We start from the raw sequence: 6,934 nt of genomic DNA, 5'->3' as shown, positions 1-6,934 counted from the left end.
AACATAAAATTAAACAACTTGACTTTTTTTAAGGCCGAGATAAGATAAAGTGACATAAAGTGCCCAAAGGTGACAAAGCAGACAAAAGACAAAGGAGATCTTTGGCTGATCACAATAATGTAGATACATAAAGGCAAACAGACACTAACAAAGTGACTAAATAGAAAGAAGTAAACCAAACGGTAATGTGTAACCAAATAAAAAACATGAAAGTAAATCATTTGAATTCCCCCCATGATGTATCTTTAAGGAATTCACTCAGACAAAAAACTCAACAACAGTTGCAGAAATGCAGTCCCAGCATGCTTCACAGGCTGCCTAAAGCCTCTCGTCGCTGTGGCTGTCTCCACCCTCCGAGTTGGAGTAAGATCTCTCATCTGCTGAATCTCCAGTCCACACCTTTTGTTCCCCCTGCTTCTCCTGCTCCCCTTGTGCCCCCTGCTCCCCTTGTTCCTCCTCCTCTTGCTTCAGTTTGTTGACATCCAAGTCCTCCTGTTTCTGTTCACCTGAGAGTGTCTTGTCTTCGCTCGAGTCACACAGCTGGACCTGCTTTTTGCTCCCTCTCCTCCCATTAAGACCGCTCCTGGCCAAACATCTCCGCACGGTGGATGGGTCCACCAGAGTGCCGCTGGTCACCGCCAGCTCTGAAGTGATGGCGCTACTGGACATGGTCCGATTCTCCAGGAAAGTCAGCTTAATGAGTCTTTCGTCCGCTTTACTTAGTTTCCTCGGTCGGCCGCTGCGTTTCTGATCTTCAACCGTACCCGTTTTTTTGTGCTTCTGCAGAAGAGCTTGGACAGCACGTTTGGAAACACCTGTCTGACGCGAGATTTCCGCCTGTGAGAGACCTTGCTGGCGCAGGCTCACCACCTTGTGTCTCGTTTCTATGCTCACTTTAGCCATGGTGTTTGATCTTTCTGATCCCAGCAGCCTCACCTTTATCCAGGTAGACCAGACGACGGGAATCACAACCACAACAGCAGGCGGAAGAGCGTCTTCTTCTGCGTCTTCTTCTTGATGCATACTTGAGGTTGGCACACATCTAATTGGTGCATTACCGCCACCAGCTGGTCCCGATAGCGTTCACCACTTAAAGACTTCAACAGCCAGGTTAACTTTTAGTTTCTTGAGGTTCTTGGACCACTTTGCGTCTCCTGTCTTCATATTTTTCATAGTATAATACAACATGTTTGGTGTTTTCCTGTTATGAATGACAGATGGGAATCTCTCCTGCTCCTCCCCAGAACCATTACCCTTTCATTTCGTCCTTTCATTGCTTTTGAACACCTTTTCAACATTTTCTGCATCACGATGCTCTTTATTTCTGTCAGCCTGAGTTTAACTAAAACATTTTTTTTTCTAAAAAAAGAACTTTATTCATGAACATCAGTGCAAACAAAAAGGCACTCATAATAGTTGTCTTGATTAACTATCATTAGTGTCTTTTTATTATAGTTATTCAAATAACCTATATACACAAGGTGGGGTGGCTGTGCTGGGAAATGAGAAAGAAAACACAAGATCATTTTAAAATTGTATATACATGAAGACAGGTAGATAGGTAGGTAGATAGATAGATATACTGTACACTATGTGAGTATTTTGAGTGAATTTGAGTCAAGTTATTGGTCTTGCATCTTCGAGTACTATGAACATTTCTCCCATGTTCATTCATAATCTGTCAGTAATGTTTTCCTCTACTTTGATAAGAAACTCAGAAACAGTGACCATCACTCTAATTGATGCATCTGCATCAATGTGGACAAAACTGCAGTGCTGATGAATGTATGCCTGTACTGTATGTTTAAAATAAAATCCCCATCCTTACTCTTTCTTTTCCATTAATGTAAATTCTTCTGTGGCGACAGGAAGTATTTGTTGCTCTTTTGCCTGTAATGGCACGGTCTGACTAATGTTTAACTGGCCTATTTTAAGTTCTGTTGCTCTCTGAGACAAGCCAAAGCGCTTTGTTTTTTCTTTCCTTTTCCCATAAAGCTCTTACGAACGCCTCATGTTGGGTGACCCCGTTCATGGCCCTGTAACTTTGCTCAGCAATTTAGTGTTAGCTGCTCCCTTCTGATTTCTAGTGGCATTCCACCCAGCTCTGCTCATTATGCTGCTATTGGGGTTGTTTTACACGCAGGTGCGCTGGGTGCAATTGTATGTTTGTATGTATCTGATGCTGAACCATACACCACAATACTCCATAATCTAATACTGGCCTGATAAATCTGCTGTATATGGTCCTCATAGAATTCCTGTCTGCTTAGTTATTTTCAATTAACCCTTTAAGACCTACCATAGAAACAAGTCCGCCAGAGCTTATATTATATTTTTATATGTTGTAGTGCCATTTTTGGGAGCATTTCAAGTTGCTATACATCAATACAACCATTATAGCCCAAATTTTAATAATATGTCTACATTAAGTGCATAGTAATTACATACATTGCAAAAAAGTGCAATAAACTACAAAAAAATGTAAAATGGTTTTTGTTTTTTTAACATATATTTCTAGTTAGAGAAATTTAAGAGGCTTATCCCTCAAAACTGCAAATGCAAAAAAGTTTCACAAAATAGTTTCCCACCGCAGGAAATTTATTTTAAGTGTCTTCATAGTTTTATTTTTGAAATACACCAATTTTTATATACCGCAGGAAAAATGAAAATAAATATTATACTGCAAATTTGCAAAAAAGCAGCATGTGCATCAAAATAAACTATTTCCAGCAGTGCAATATGAGTCCTAAGCATCCCAGAAACGACACAGAAAGTCATAAAGTCAAAGATAACTTTTTAAAACACAAGTATAGGCTCATAAGGCCCTGATGGTAAAAAACTACATTTCCGCAAAATGACGTCACTTCCGGTTTTGGGCAGACAATGGAGGACATGCGATAGTTCGCGCTGATGGACGTAGGAAGTGTTACAAACAGCTGATCGGATCGGCAAAGCGTGTTTCTGGAATATTGTGTTTTTGTTGCTGCAAGTGCTTTTTGTGCAGTTTTTGCAAAGCTATATGTGGAAGGAAACTGTGACCTAGGACAAGCTGATGGCATAAGATGTAAGTACAACTCCTCCGGTTTCATATGAAAAAAAATTATTGCGCTAGCTTACGTGGTTGCAGAGCTACCGGGATTTAAAAATAATTACGCAAAACAGAGCGTGCCCGCTCCGACCGGCTTTAAAGGGTTAAACATATGATTACATTTAACACTCTTGCATTTCTTACTGTTGTCTGTGAAGGTTCTCAGTCATCCAGGTCATCGTAGTCAAAGGAGCTTGCAAAGAAAAGCGTCTGGACTTCTTTAAGTTACTTGAAGACTGTTTTTTACTGTTTTTCTTCATTGTGTGTGACCCATGTAATCCTTTGATGAAACCACGACCAACTCTTGATTACTTACATTTTCCACTGTAAAGCTTCCCATGACATGTATGTATTTATCCTTCTGTAGTTTTTAAAAGAAATGTATCTGTGTAATAATTTGTAATGCCTATTTTCCTCACTTTCACTAGTTGACCTTCTCTTCACATTGTGTCATATTGTGTGTCATGGCACTTTGTTTATTTACATTGCCTTTTCTAATTTCATGTTTTAAACATAAAGCTGGTTCAGTTGTACTTCTCCCTCTTCTAAGCCCACTTTCCATTTTATTATCTATATAGTACTTTAACCATTCATTTCATATATTCTCCATTGTTTTGCAGATTTGGATTTTTAAGTTACTGGTCTGTAATTTCCTAGTTCTCTCTCATCTTTCCCTGGTTTTCACATTGTTACTACCACTGCTAACAGAGCCTCCCAGTCTCTGTTACACAGCTCTAATAAGATATTTCTAGATGTCTCACTAAGATTGGTTATTAGATTTTCTCTTAGTGCTGAATCTGCTTTAATACTGATTCTGTCCCAACTTCCATCATTTAGACATAAAACATTTTCCACATTTCCATTTCTTCCTCGTGTCTCTTGTGCAGCTGAAGTAATTTATTTTATTTCAAATATTTATTTCAGTTATGTCACAAGTTAAACTAAACAGGACTCTCTGGCTGCATAGTACTATGCACTCGTAGACACGATATGAAAACTGTTTGACTCCACAGCTAGAAGGAGAGCCTCCATTACTCCTGGATGCCAGAGTCTAAGATGTGTGCTGCTGCAGTGTAATAAAGAAAAAGTATGCAGAAACCAAACAGGTGTGAAAATACTAATTTAATATGAAACAATAATATGGACTCAAAGTAAAATGAAATCTTCCTATCATGTTTGGCTTATCCACAATTATTCAAAATCAAAAGTTATTATCAAAGTTTACATCCTGAAATAATACTATGGTTAAATTTTAACTAACAAACTGCTCTTTGTCTAAAGCAATAGTTACTTCTGAGTGGCATTCATTAATTCCAGTGAGAGCCTACTACATGGGTTGTAAAAACTGACTGACTAAAAACGTCTTCCTGTGTCTACCCCAGTCTTGAGACTGTGCAGGGAGACACAGCAAACCATACTGGTTGAGATGGAGTGCCTGTGCAGTCTGAATGGACTGCTTGTTTCACAGCGAGCCTGAACTGTACCTGCAATAAAACATTTAATTGCTGTCTACAAGTGTCCAGACATATTCAGGGGTGCTGCAGCACCAGGTGAACTCACCATGAACAGTGTGATTCTAAATTTAGGGTTTAATTGGTAGATTTTTGGATGCTTGCATTTATTGTCCCGGTTTCAATTTTAGCACATGCTGCAAAACTACTCAAAAATTCTAAAAATCATACAGTGACACTTACATTTTTAGATCCTGCTCCCATTTTGTTTTGCTTTTTTCTAATCTGCGCATTTAAAAAGTGTGAGAGGAGCACAGAAAACAACGAAGCACATGAGCTGCTCTCTTCTCTTCTATATCCTGCAGTCTCACACATGGTCTGTCTTTCTGCCTTTACTGAGCTTTGTATTTTTAAATGGTAAATGGCCTGTATTTATATAGCGCTTTACTAGTCCCTAAGGACCCCAAAGCGCTTTACATATCCAGTCATCCACCCATACACACACACACACACATTCACACACTGGTGATGGCAAGCTACATTGTAGCCACAGCCACCCTGGGGCGCACTGACAGAGGCGAGGCTGCCGGACACTGGCGCCACCGGGCCCTCTGACCACCACCAGTAGGCAACGGGTGAAGTGTCTTGCCCATGGACACAACGACCGAGACTGTTCAAGCCGGGGCTCGAACCGGCAACTTTCCGATTACAAGGCGAACGCCCAACTCTTGAGCCACGATCGCCCCGCATCTTTTACCGAGACAAGAGTGTCAAATAACTGAAGGTGATGGTGAAATACATATCTTGTTAAGGCCTTTAATCAGGTTAAACCCACCAATTTCAAGATCAGACTGCACATTACTGCTATCTCTGGGGAAACTGAATTGGTGCAGCAAATATAAAAGGGTCCACGGGGGGAAAGGTTAATCATTTTTACAGGATAACACATGCAACATGGATTAAATGGATGTCCACCAATTTTCACAAAAAAATATGTCTATGTGACCTGGTGAATGCCTGCCTCTTTAAAATAAAAATAAACTTTTTAAATAGGCAGAACAAGGAGAACTTAACAACTTCTCAAACATCTCATATTTATTGCACTTTCTACTGAAGTGTAAAAATATATTTCAGATAATAATTTTTCTTTGAAACGAATACAAACACACAGCAGCTGAACATGTAATATAGTTTTGCACTTTAAGTTTAACATGAACTGATCTATATAAATATATAACTCTGAGATTGTTGACATGCTTGTCTCAGGATAATGTGATGGATAAAAATGCCTGGTCCTGATTTTGCAGACATGCAATCCCAAACCTATCAGGAAGCTCCAGCGTGCTTCACATGTCGCCTAATCTGTCTCCTCACAGTCCTGTGGCTCTCCAGCCTCTGTGTTAGAGTCAGAAATCTCAGCTTCTGAATCTTCAGTCCAGACCTCCTGCTCCCATTTATTGTCATCCCAGTTCTGCTGTTTCTGTTCACCTGAGAGTGTCTTGTCTTCGCTCGTTTCACACATCCGGACCTGCTTTTTGCTCCCTCTCCTCCCATTTAGACCGCTCCTGGCCAGACTCCTCCGCACAGTGGACGGGTGCACCAGAGTGCCGCTGGTCACCGCCAGCTCTGAGGTGATGGCGCTACTGGAGATCTTCCTATTTCGCTGCAAAGTCATCTTAATGAGTCTTTCGTCCGCTTTACTTAGTTTCCTCGGTCGGCCGCTGCGTTTCTGATCTTCAACCGTGCCCGTTTCTTTGTGCTTCTGCAGAAGAGCTTGGACAGCACATCTGGAAACACCTGTCTGCCGCGAGATTTCTACCTGTGAGAGACCTTGCTGGTGCAGGCTCACCACCTTGTGTCTCGTTTCTATGCTCACTTTAGCCATGGTGTTTGATCTTTCTGATTCCAGCTGCCGCACCTTATCCAGGCAGGCAAGATGGGCGAATCACAACCACAACAGCAGGCGGAAGTGTTCCTTCCTCACGGTTTTCGTTGGCACTCCGACCCTCGTCGGAGATGCTAAAATGGCATAATGAGCTGATATTAAATTTCAAAGCTAATGTTCAGTCTTACTCACAAGTTATTGAATATTACCATATGAAAATGCACGTTTGCTCTTTATCATTGGCATTTATTTATGGTGGACGTCCTGGATTTCAGAGAGCTGCTGCAGAGATGAGATCACTGCAGGGCTGCATTCACATCCAGTGGAACCAAAGGGCAACAATGTGTTCCTGGGCCCCCGAGAGAACAGCAGCTACACTGATTTGAAAAGATTGGCTGATTACTGCACCCATCAATATTATTAATGAGAAATATTGATGAGCTGTCAATAAAATCAAGTGTTGATGAATTAAAGTAACCTGATTTATTATTGACCTAAACAGGAGGGGGG

Source organism: Haplochromis burtoni, unplaced genomic scaffold, assembly GCF_018398535.1.
Source record: "Haplochromis burtoni strain Fernald_Lab_line unplaced genomic scaffold, NCSU_Asbu1 Contig_177, whole genome shotgun sequence".
Lineage (NCBI taxonomy): Eukaryota > Metazoa > Chordata > Actinopteri > Cichliformes > Cichlidae > Haplochromis > Haplochromis burtoni.
Note: the sequence above shows the minus strand (reverse complement) of the source record.